At 42.5% G+C, this 13,408-nt stretch overlaps 1 protein-coding gene across 1 annotated transcript in view; it reads right to left on the bottom strand.

Moving 5' to 3' along the window:
• LOC126282211 (DNA-directed RNA polymerase III subunit RPC7-like) overlaps window positions 1–11,727 on the bottom strand; it is a 63,213-nt gene extending 51,486 nt beyond the window's left edge. Inside the window, exon 1 of the mRNA XM_049981760.1 lies at window positions 11,640–11,727. The gene's annotated coding sequence lies outside the window, so the exon portion shown is untranslated. The remainder of the gene's footprint in view (window positions 1–11,639) is intronic.
• Window positions 11,728–13,408: the final 1,681 nt, after the last annotated feature.

The raw sequence follows: 13,408 nt of genomic DNA, 5'->3' as shown, positions 1-13,408 counted from the left end.
CATGGAGCCAGTAAGCCACATGACTCCAGGACCCCACCCAACCGTCAACACACCATACATTCCAGCAGCTTAGAAAGAACGTTGGTGAGGCTGATGGACCAATAGCTATCCACATCAAGCAGGTTTTTACCAGGTTTGAGCACCGGAATTATGGTGCTGTCCAGCCATTCAATCGAAAGACACCATTGCACCAGATCCGGCTGAAGATGACGAGAAGTTTTCACTTGTAGTCAGATGACAGATGTTTAATCATCTGACTGTGGATCCGATCTGGCCCACGAGCTGTGTCGGGGCAATGTGCAAGGACACTGAGGAGCTCCCACTCTGGAAATGGGGCATCATAGGATTCACTGTGGTGTGTAGTGAATGAGAGGACTTACCCTTCCAGCCGCCATTTGAGAGTGCGAAAGGCTGGGAGGTAATTCACCAATGCAGAGGCTCGAGCACAGTGCTCAGCAAAGTACTCGGCAATCACGTGTGCTTCAGTAGATAACACGCCATTTATGTTAACACCGGGAACACCTGTCGGGGTCTGGTACCCGAAAACACATTTAAACTTTGCCCAGACTTGAAGTTAGCGTATGGCATGTAATAGTCGGACATACCACTCTGAACACTCCTGCTTCCATCACTTGGTAAGTTGACACAGATGGGAGGCGGGGCATGTGGAGTATTGGGATGTGATGGACATCCATAATCTCGACATGTGACGCTGCAAGAACAGCAGGAAGTGATACAGCCAAACTTTCAGCAATTAAAGCACCGCATTGGGGGAGGGATATATGGTTTCACGTCACAGCGGTAGACCATCACCTTGACCTTCTCGGGCAATATATCACCCTCAACGGCCAAGATGAAGGCTCCAGTGGCAACCTGATTATCCCTTGGACCCCGGTGGACATGCAGGACGAAACAAAAATCCCGCCGGTCTAAATTGGCATCCAGCTAATCTTCAGACTGCAAAAGAAGGTCCCGGTGGAATATAATACCCTGGACTATATTTAAGCCCTTACGGGGCGTGATGGTAACAGAAACATCCCAATTGTCACACGCGAGTAATGCTCATGACTGGGCAGAGGATGCTACTTTTATCAAAACTGACCCAGAGCGCATTTTGGACAAGCCCTACACCTCCCCAAACTGAGGCGTCATGGACAGGAAAGATTCCTCATCAACTCTCGTGCATACAAGGTATGGGGACGAGTAGGTATCACTGCCATCATTAGCCTGGAATCCCTCTCATGGTGTGGCCAGGGAGGGGAACGGTTTGGAATCATATATCTTAGCATTGAAATCAGACGTTGCCTGCTTAGAGATTGCTGCCAGCGGACCACCAGCAAGAGATGACGTACTAGGCTTCATGGCATGTCATCTGTCCTGATGCCACCCTCTCCAACCAGGGGCCCTCCCCATGGGCGCCACCCAGCCTTGGCAAGGGCCACCTAGCAGGATGGCCATTGTTGGGAGTCCCAATGCCCCTGGGAGATGGGCATCTACTCCATGGCATATGTGGGGAGTTAACGGCGCAGGCATCAGCAGAGGTATCACTGTGTTGTCAGGGGGCTACGACCAACAGGGTGCATGGAAGCCCCATCACAACGGACTGGCTACCGTGCTGGATATGAGGTGCTGAGAAGTCTATGGTGATCTTCAGTGCAAAAAGCGACACTGCTTAGTGCATGGTGGAAAACGCAAAGGCCGAAACGTGTAGACTCCGTTTAGACGTCTCGTACAACAGCTACAAATACCTCGGACCTATTCTAACCCCCGGACCTGCAGAGGGGAAACGAATTCTAAACACCTCCACCACTGGTATGTAAAGTGATCAGCCAGAATATTATGATCATCTACAGAGATACTCTGCAAGTCACCGTATGATGCGTGGCAAAGGGTAGCCTGTTATCACCTCTCTAACACTTACATGTTGTTTGAACCTGCCAGTAACAAATCTAGCAGCTCGCCTCTGAATTGCTTTGATGTCATCCATCAATCCAACCTGCTCCCCCCCCCCCCGCCCCCCCCCCTGTCACCATGGGGGATACCAATGTTCTGCATGTGGTCTCCTATACAGGTGAACCACTCTTTCCCAAAATTCTCCCAATAAACTGAAGTTTACCATTAGCCTTCCCTACCACAGTTCTCACATACTCGTTTCACCTCAAATCGCTTTGCATTGTTATGCCCAGATATTTAAAAAATTGGGCTGTGTCAAGCAGGACACCAGTAATATTATATCTGAACATTACAGGTTTAATCTTCCTACTCATCCGCATTAACTTACATTTTTCAAAATTTAGGGCTAACTGCCGAGCATCACACCAACTGGAAATTTTGTCTAAGTCAAATTTTATCTATGCAATCTCAATTTCAACACCAGACCATACTCCATGGCATCAGCAAACAACCATAGATTGCTACCAACCCTACCTGACAAATCACTTATGCGCATAGAAACAACAGCTATCCTATCACACTTCCCTGGGGCACTCCTGACGATATTCTTGTCTCTCATGAACACTCACTGTCGAGGACAGCATACTGGTTTTATTATTTAAGAAGTCATCAAGCCACTCATACATCTGTGGACTTCTTCCATATGCTCGTACCTTCATTGACAGCTTACAACAGGGAACCATAGCAATTGCTTCCCGGAAATCTGGACGTATGCAATCTGCCTTTTGTCTTTCACGCATAGCTTTGTCAGTATATGATGTGAGAATAAAGCAAGCTGAGTTTTGCAAGAGTGATGCTATCTAAAACTATGCTGATTTGTGCACATATGCTTCTCAGTCCCAAGAAAGTTTATTGTATTCAAACTGAGATTATGTTCAAGGATTCTGCAGCAAACAGAAGTTTGCAGGTCCATTTTTTTTTTTTACCTTTCTTATATATTGGAGTCAAATGCACTTTTTTCCAGTTGCCTGGGACTTTGCACTTGGTGAGAGATTCACAATAAATGCAAGCTAGCTAAGGGGCCAAGGCTATACAGTACTATTTGTAAAATAGTGGTTTATTTGCTTTCAAATCTTTCAGTTGTTTCCCATGCATACAAGAGCCACCCAATGGTCAAATGATGGTATGTTTGTATGTTCTCCTGTGTTAAAAATTTCTTAAACATGAAATCTAAGACTTCAGATTTCTTTTTGCGCTCTCGCTCTCTCTCTCTCTCTCTCTCTCTCTCTCTCTCTCTCTCTCTCACACACACACACACACACACACACACACACACACACACACACATCTCTACTAACCTTCACTTCTTGTCATTTACGCATTTCCTTTTGAACCAGGAGTGCAACAGCCTCTGCTTTCTCAGTATCTGCCGAATTTCGTTATTAAACCATGGTGGGTCTTTTTCATCCTTTATCCACTTACTAGGCACATAACTCTCCAGACTACGATTTACAATCTGTTTAAACTTGGCCAATAATTCCTCTACATCCACCTTACTAGAATTAAGTGATGCCAATTCACTGCTTATCAGCTCTAACAGAAACACTCTCCTAACCTTCTTGACTGATTTATTAACTTCATAATCATAGCTGCTGTAATCACATGATCGCTAATCCCCATCTCTCTACTGACATTGTTAATAACATCCAGCCTATTAGCAGCTACAAGCTCCAAGGTGTTTCCAAGTGTGTGGGCCGCCGAGGTAGCTGCGCAAGACATTTTTCACAAAACATGTTCAAAAGTATTTTGCTTGACTGACCATCTGCAGCCCCCTCCCCTGCAATGAATCCATAAGCATCCCACTCTATACTCTGCAGGTTAAAGTTGCCTCCATCTAGTATTGTATGCTCTGGGTCTTTATGCACTATTGACCATAGACTTTCCTTGAATGATTCTAGAACTGTCAGAGCCAAATTGGGTAGCCAGTAAAAATGTTCAACAATGAACTTGGTTTCACCAATACTTGTTACACATGACCAGATGATTTCACTGTCACACTCAACTTTGACCTCAATAAAGAGAATATTTTTGTCAATTGCAATGAACACTCCCCCTCCTATGGCCTCTAATATCTCTCTCTCTCTCTCTCTCTCTCTCTCTCTCTCTCTCTCTCTCTCTGATACACATTCCACAACTCACTAAATATCTCAGTTCTGGATTCAGCCAGCTCTTAGTCCCAAGAATAATTTGAGCACGAGAACTTTCCTGGGGCGTAGTAAATTCAGAAATTTTGTTATGAATACTCTTAAAGTTAACTGATAAAATTGGGACAATCGAAGTGTCTATTCTGAATGCTATTTGACTTCCTTTAATCACCTACCTAATAGCCCGTACATCCACCTTTGGCATAGATAACAGCTGTGACGCATTGTGGCATGGAAGCAAAGGGGTCTCTTGGTAGCCCAAAGCATAATGGAGCAGCCACTACATTGTCTCTGTCCCACACTACAAGTGTCAAGAAGCTGTCCCCTGGAAGATGATGGATTCATGTCCTCCCATCAGCATGATGAAGAAGGTATCAAGATTCACCAGACAAAGCAATGCTCTGCCACTGCACCAACATCCAGTGCCAATCATCACACGCCCATTTCTGTGGTAGGTGCCAATGTTATTGTGTTAACATTGGCTCATGTAAGGGTTGCCCAATGCGCAGGTCCATCGTTAGTAGGGGTCAGTGCACTGTGTTCAGACACACTTGTACTCTGCTCTGCATTAAAGTCTGATGTTAGTTCCACAACACTTCACTGCCTGTCCTGTTTTACCAGTCTGCCCAACCTATGATGGCTTACATCTTTAATGAGGGGTGGCCACTCAATCCCAAGGCATCTGGACATGGTTTCCCTTGGTTTCACTGCGTGTTGAAGAGACTCACCACAGCAGTCCTCGAACACCCAACAAGTCATGCAATTCCCTAAATGCTCGTGCTGAGCCTCCATCACAATCGGTCGTCGGTTAAACTCACGACACATCAAGCACCTTCCACATTCTACACATGGACAGTACACTCACTGACACTACATGGAATGTGTGTGTGTGACTAGCAGTCATTCCTCACCAAGTGATGCTGCCATCTGGATAGTAAGTCAGTGATTATAAAGTTATGGCTGATCAGCTTAACTCTAACATGAAACATTAACCTAAAATGTTTAAAAACACTGTGCTGCAGCTGATATATCCCTATTCCAACATTGACATATAATAAATGGTTTCAAACATGACAATGGAACCCCCAGTTTGGAATATCAACAATATAAGGAAAAGACAGAATGGTACTAACCATAATGATAACGTGTTTTACACACACACACCTGTTTCTCTTCTCCCACATTTCTGTACCTTTTTAACATATTTGTTTGTATTTTTACATCGTTTAATGTGTTTTTGTATGCTTTTATGTATCTGCACATATTCTCTCTCTCTCTCTCTCTCTCTCTCTCTCTCTCTCTCTGTGTGTGTGTGTGTGTGTGTGTGTGTGTGTGTGTGTGTGTGTGTGTGTGTGTGTGTGTGTGTGTGTGTGTGTGTGTGTGTGTGTGTGTATTTTTAACATGTCTTTTGTTTTCCAGCTCCCCTCGCAACCACCTATAATCTTCCTTTGCCCATTTCTGTGTCATTCCTGTTTCTCCTACACCATCACTGCCACAGTGGATCTTTGCTCCATCTTTCTGCACCTGTTCTGATCCCTTTCCCTGTCTAAAACCCATTCACACATGGTGCCTAAACCACAGAACCCTCCCCAACAGCCTTACTATAACAACGCTTTTCTCGGGATCCCACTCCGTCCACAATAACCTGCAACTTTTCAGATTTCGCCAGTCCCCTGCCATCACAAACCTGGTACTGCCAAAGCACATCTCCATGGCACAGAAAAATCTCTGTTCCCTCCATAAAATACAGCTACAGAGCAATCCCTGCTATATATATCACTTCTGTGAAATTGAATCGCGTGTGTGCACCTGGAGGAGCACTACAGACATTATCTCCATAAGTTATCTGAATTAGTGACATCCTAATGCCACCTCTGAGCACTGCTGTCGAACCCCTATCCTATCCACAATCTTCCTCCTCATCAACTGACACAGTACCCAAACCTTGTCAGCTGACCTTTCCAACTTACCACACCCGTACAATTCCCCAGCAATATTGCATCAAATACAGAGCTGAAACCTTCCCACAACATTGTTGTTAATCTTTCCACCCAAATCATCAACCTCACACAAGTTTCAGTCCTATTCATCTCTAGCCCTACACCCCAATTTAACCATGTTGGGCTGTGTAAGACCTACTCTCCTCCTCCCAAAACCTGCAATGGAAACACCTCTTTGCCACCAGTATCTCCAACCAATGTCAACTTTATCCCAACACTGAACCCTGCTCTCCCAGTTCGTACAACCATACAATATGAACCCCCCCCCCCCCCAATCCCTTGATCACCTTCCAGAAATTCCTGCCTCCTCTCTTTTACCTCACCATCCTTCCCCAGGTCCCTTTCTCAGAATACCAACCTCTCAACAGAAAAAATGATAGCCAAACACAACCTCAAAACAAACCCTTACCTAGTCATCCTACCTACAGACACAGGTTCTGACTCCTCTGCTTATAAACTCTGCCTGAGTGATCCCATTCACTAACTACAACATATCCTCCAATCCCCACTTAAAGCCTCAGGCCTTTCTCAGAACCTTTCCCCTGAATCCATTTGCCTTCTCACCTCTACGAAACTTCATACACAACTTCTGTGTGTTCCTCCAAATCCACAAACCCAACAATCCTGGATGCCCCATTGTAGCTGTTTATTGTGCCCGTACTAAAAGAATTTCAGCCCTCACTGACCAACACCTCCAACCAACTGCCCAGAACATCACTTCCCATGTCAAAGATACCAACCACTTCCTTCATCGACTCTTCACCATCCTCACCCTTTTACCTCCTGGTTCCCTACTTGTCACTGATGATGCAGCTTCCCTACACACCAAGATCCCTCATTCCCATGGTCTTACCATTATTGAACACTACCTTTCCCAATACTGTTCAGACTCCAAACCCACTAATTCATTCCTCACGTACCTTGCCAACTTCACAATTACTTCTCCTTTGAAGAGAAGGCTCAAAAACAAATCAATGGCACCCTCTGTTTATGGGCCATCTAGATGAGACCTTCCTAGCCTGCCAAACCTCTAGCCTGGTTCAGATTCATTGATGATATCTCCATGTCCTGGAGTCAAGCCCAAGGCATGCTATCCTCACACATTCAGAACCTCCAACACCTTCTCCCCCATCCGCTTCAACTAGTCCTCCTCAGCCACTGTGTCACCTTCCTGGATATTGACCTCATTGCATCTCTGATGACTCCATCCCACCTCCGGCCACATTAAACTCACCAACTACCAAAAGTACCTGTATTTCAACAGCTGTCATACCTTCCACACCAAAAATCCTTCCCATACAACCTGATAACCTGGGGACAGCATATCTGCAGTGACAAGGACTCCCTTGCACAGTATGCTGAGGGTCTCTCCAAAGCCTTCACAAACGGGCACTATCCCCCATACCTAGTCCACAAACAGATCTCCCATGCCATTTCTGCACACAATTGCATGAACAAACTACATAGGAGAGCCCCCTTCATCATGGTTTCGATTACATATCATCATGTCTTGAAATGAGACACATCCTACCAAAGATCCTAAAATGATTTCCCGTTGTCCACCCAACCTCCACAACATCCTAGACAACCCCCATACCACTCCCAATCCCAACCCCTTGCAATAGGAATCATATCCCTGTGGAAGATCCAGGTGCAAGATCTGCCCAATCCACCCACCTAGCACTTCCTATTCCAGTCTTGCCACAGGCTTATCCTACCCCATCAGAATCTGGGCCACCTGTAAAAGCAGCTATGTTATTACCAGCTCTGCTGAAATTGTTACACAGCTTTTTATATTAGTTTAACCATGAACTAGTTGTCCATCAGAATTAATGGCAACTGCCAATCTGTGGACAAGAGCAAAGTAGACCACCCTTTGGCACAACATGCAGCTAAACATAACATGCTTGATTACAACAGCTGCTTCACAACCTGGGCCATCTGGATCCTCCCCTCTACCACCAGCTTTTATGATGTGCACAGATGGAAGTTATCCTTGCACCATGTTCCCCATTTCTGAAACTATTCCAGCCTCAAACTATGGTAACCTACTGCCCCACACCCTCCGCCCAACAGTTTCTACCCCGTCTTTCATATCACCTCCTTCCTATTCTTGTCCCCTCTGTCACTGCACTCACTTTTCTTTCTCCTTCCCCATTCTTCTTTTTCACCTCTGTTTCCTACCTTCCTCCCTGTCCCACTGTGTCTCGCAATGCTGCACCTGTCAGTTTAGTCCCTGCATGACAGATATGCAACAGCAGCGACACCGAGTCTGATCTACTGTTGCAAATTCAAACCATGTGAGAGAACAACTTGTGCATGGTACTCAACTGCTGTCGTCCATGAAGTTGAAACTAGAGAATATCCAAGTTATAACCTTTTGTGACTTCTAATTGCATTTCAACATTAACCAGTGCCTTGAGTAATTTTATTTACCATCCGGTGATTCTCCTAATTTTTTGATTGCTGTCTTTTATGGGCTATGTATACAACTTAATCCAACTTGACTTTATGGTGACTGCCAGTCAGGAGCATGAGCAACGACCTCTAACAGAGAGCTCAGGTACATCATCTTCACAGAAAGATCACATAATAAGCCCACAAGCTACCAGCATATTCAGTACATGATGCTTTAATTGGTGACAAAAAATCAGTATTTCTGCAATACACCAGTACACCACAATCATCTACATACTCACGTCATAGATACAATGGCGAATAACCACCACAAAATTTCACCCTTTCATGACTTTACGATTGCAAAACATCACCAATTACTCATCAACAATCAAACAACTAATTCCATAGCCATCCACTATCATGACGAGACAACTTCTTACAATGACTTCTGCCTCGAAATTGGCAAGTTAACGCAAAATGTTAAATATCTCTTGATTTTATAACGATATGTAACAACATTGTAAATGCATGCATTCTGTTTCCAGTACAGCTTTTCATGTGATCAGTACCCCACTTCCCAAGCACAACTCGCCTCTTTGCACCAAATTACATTACAAGTTTCAGAAAAGCGTTAAAACAGACTGCACATGTGGGTTCATAACTATTAATTTAAACATACATAATCTCCATAGAGTTTCATGGACACTACTTTCAAGAAAATCTAGAAAAACAAAAAGTAAGATTGAAGTTTAACACCCTGTCAGCAAAAATCTAAGAAACAGGTGGTTTACAAAAACAGGATATGCATATAAAATGTAGCAGGAAACAGAATGAAATAGTTGTCAAATGTAATTAGTAAAATAAATTCCAATACGTAATCACTATTCAAAGTCTGCATAGCAAAACGCTACAAAACCGGAAATATAACCTCATACTTGCTATTTATAGTTTCAAATCAAAAGTAACCTGCAAATGTCAGTTAAAATCATGTTTTAAAAGATTTAACTTGCAAATGTGTTATTACATCATCCAAATTATTTCAACACCACAATCTGGGAATGCATTTCAGCAAATCAGTGACACAAAGTCCATTTCCTTTGGATTCTTTTACTAGGTCAACCGCAACAGTTCATGCTACAAAAACAACACGAACTACAAAAATTGGAGTCAGACATTTCCCTTGGCCTATGGCTGACAAAACCAAAACACAAACACCTACAACTACGAAAATTTGAAACTGGCATTTCCCTTGACCTATATAGATCAACCACAGCTGACAATACAAAAACACCAATATAGACAACTATAACTACGAAAAATGGAATAGGACGTCTCCCTTGACCTATACAGGTCAACCACAACTGTCAGTACCAGAAAAACTAATCAAGGACCCATAACAAAAATAGTACGTCAGCAAAAGAATCTGTCATGGCCAACCGACATTTCTTGAACCAGGTATCACATCTAATGGAGCACCAGGCATTATCACGCTGACACCGCCACATGTATCCATCCCTGGTCCTAGACACTGGAACTGTGGTCAACCTTACATTCTCGCGACAAATGCTACACATCACAATCTCCGCAATTAGTTCAAATAATCGGCGGAATTTAATAATGGACAACATGTCCTCTCCTGTCTCTGACCGCAACATAGCATTGTTATATTTCATCATCAATCCATACCTAAGAACAGATGCCACACAGTAAATTAAACATCTTACTGCACTACACACAGCAAACCAATAACATCTAACAAAGCTTCCAACACTTACGTCCCAAACTACAAACACTGCCAACGACTTCACATATACAACACCAAAAGCTCATATGAACCCAACACAACACATTACACTCAGTACATATGCACATACACCACCAGAGGGCACCATCAAACACTACCAACCCATCAGCACTGCGTGGTAATGACGTCATACACCACAACACCCTTACGTCAAGGGTCAAAGCAGACAGGTGGAGTCAGACACTTCTTTTACTATCTAAGCATTTGATGTTATTTGGCATGGAATTAAATATTTTAATACTGGAATACTGTACACCTTTCGGTATCAAAGATACATTTCTTAGTGCTTCTTCCTTTTACTATGATAATGCTACATTTCATTGGTTTCAGAGAGAATTCGAGTCAATGGAAGCGTCCGATTCCACCCGTCTGCTTTGACCCATGACGTAAGGGTGGTGGTGTGTGTGCCGTCATTACGACGCGGAGTAGGTCAAGGGAAGTGTCCAATTCCTGTGCTTTTTTAAATTATTCGTAATTTTGTGTGCTTTGGGATAGTGGTGAGGTTTTCTGTACTTTTGTATTTAGCTTGCCTCAACCCCCCCCCCCCAAAAAAAACACCGATTTCCCGCAGCTGTATCGTTAGTTTCATTGTATACGTGGAGGGAAATGTTTTTGTTTTATTTATAAGTATTTTCGTGTTTGTTGCCGTGAATATTAGTGACATCTTAGACACCATATTGCAGATGCTGAGAATGGACACTTGCGCCATATTGATGACGACATGGATCAAAGCAGACGGGTGGAATCGGACGCTTCTGTAATCTCATTAAAATAATTTTTATTCCTTCGATGAACTTTTCCAATAGCCGTATACAGTTTTTGTACACTTATTTTCAATATTATGTACTGTACAACATCAGCTAGCCGTTGTATAACTTTTTTTCCGCGTAATTTCTGATTTGTTCTAGTATTATCTTTTTTTTTTTTTTTTTTTTAATTTGCCCTGCTACTGTTTGTGTTAATTAACTGTATCACCTTCTATGGGAACTACATTTGTACAGATATTGTTTATTAAAATTCGTTCTATATACGAGCATCACACATGCTTAAAAGGATCTATGTAATAGTTATGGAAATAAACATACATACCTATAATTAAGTTAAAATACCATATTCTTACAGTGGCGTGTAAACATACGCACAGACCGTCTAACGCACACAAAGGACGTTCAACCGTTCAGAACCAATCCATAATAAAACCGTAATCGATGATCACGGAATATTAATACTTTCAGAGAAGCTCATGAAAATCTTTGAAGCAATATGTTTCTGCGCAAAACAAATAAATGTTACAAGCAGCGATGCTTAACTCTCTGTTGTTGCACGAAGACTACGAACCTTAGTTATCTGAAACCTGTCGCCGCATGGACAAGGATAAAAATATGTTTCCAGTTCTTCATCATATTCAAAATCTTCAATCTCTACTTCGTCATGATATACTGACATCACTCGTGTGATTCAAGCTAAGCACCATATACCGGAACGCAAAAGAACCACACCACCTCATCACAGTCACGTTGCGCGTACAGTTCGCCGAGACTTTGTGCACTCATGACGTCAAACGCACTTATCGAAGACCGCAGGGAACAACTATCGACTTTCGTTAACATTCGCCATCCCCCCCTCCCCCACACGAACCATGTGAGTGAGAGGGTGGACTGTCAGCGGTACAAGCAACTCGCTCTTCAGCCAATGGACAACAAAATAGTAAAGTAGATGTAAAAAGAAGAAAACGTTGTGCATTCTGAAGTTCATTGTTGATTAACAATGGCATGAAGTAAAAATTGTTCGGAAAGAAGATCCAGAAATAGTGAACAACCGGTATGTATATGAAGTCAAACGAAATGACTCCTGAGTTTGATGTGAACAATGTTTTTCCACACGGAAATACAGCCATTGAAAGAGAAAATATGCCATGTACTAAGTGTGTAGCTGATATTTAACATTTAAAAGAGTGCATCATAAATATGCAATCAGCAATTCATACTTAAAAAAGTGATCTAATGAATCTTCAAAATGAAAATACTGAACTGTTAGGTTATCTTAAATCGAGTACACCACTCAAAACAAAACCTTCAAAAACTGTAAACAGCGAGAAAGAATAGCAGAATGAAAGCATCGGAAGCAAAAATACTGCGGCGAAGGACTGAAGTGCTTGTGTTATGAATTGCCCTGATAAAGCCAACAGAGTTAATACAAACGAAAACTTTTAAAAAAGCGACCAGTTCCCCGAACAATGATACACAGTGAATGTATTAATTCTCTCTGACAGACATGTGCAAAAATTATGATCAGTTTTTAAAATCAAAAACACTACATCTCTTCTATTATAAAACCTAACGCTCCTTTAAAGGACGTCGTTTTAACATAGACATGAAGACGAAAGCATATACGAAACATGACAGAGTCATAATTCTAGGTGGGGCAAACGACATCTTATAGAAATCTGAGGATTTCAAATGCACCTTAACAGATTCTCTTCAAAAGAGAGTCCACAAAAAAGTAATCTTGTGCACAATTCCATACAGATACGATGTACCAAAACTGAACAACAGAATCTATGCTGCAAACGAATTCTTCATGAGCACTGCGAAAAATTTCGACCATTTAATAGTAATGGACGTCAATAAATTCCTCAGCAGAAGCGATGATACAAAATATGGACTTTACTTGCGAATGGAGGGCAAGCAGAAATTATGTAGACATTTATAGCTAGCAGTAGGTGTCAATCTGCAAATACCAGCTCTGATATACATACAATGTAAAGATCTATCAGCAAATATGACAGGGAAAATACAAGAAAAATCAACAGCAAAAACCGATTTATCAAACTCGACAATGGTGAGAGATATACGAGGAGCCACGAGAAAGAACTGTACTACATCTTCATCACTCAAAGAAGACAGCAAAAGAAAACTACCATAGACTAAACCAGGATATGATACCAGCAGCAACATCTAGTCAAAAAATAGCAACTCATCCAAGTTCCACATCCAAAGATATGCAAGATACAACTACAAGAAATGTGCAGTGAATACCAGAAGCAATAACTACAGGAGATCCAGTCGACCATGTCTTCTGCAAGATTTTTTATTCCCAAAAGGCTT

Source organism: Schistocerca gregaria, chromosome 7 (genome assembly GCF_023897955.1).
Source record: "Schistocerca gregaria isolate iqSchGreg1 chromosome 7, iqSchGreg1.2, whole genome shotgun sequence".
NCBI classification, from domain to species: Eukaryota; Metazoa; Arthropoda; class Insecta; order Orthoptera; family Acrididae; genus Schistocerca; species Schistocerca gregaria.
This window is presented reverse-complemented; position numbering and strand designations above follow the sequence as displayed.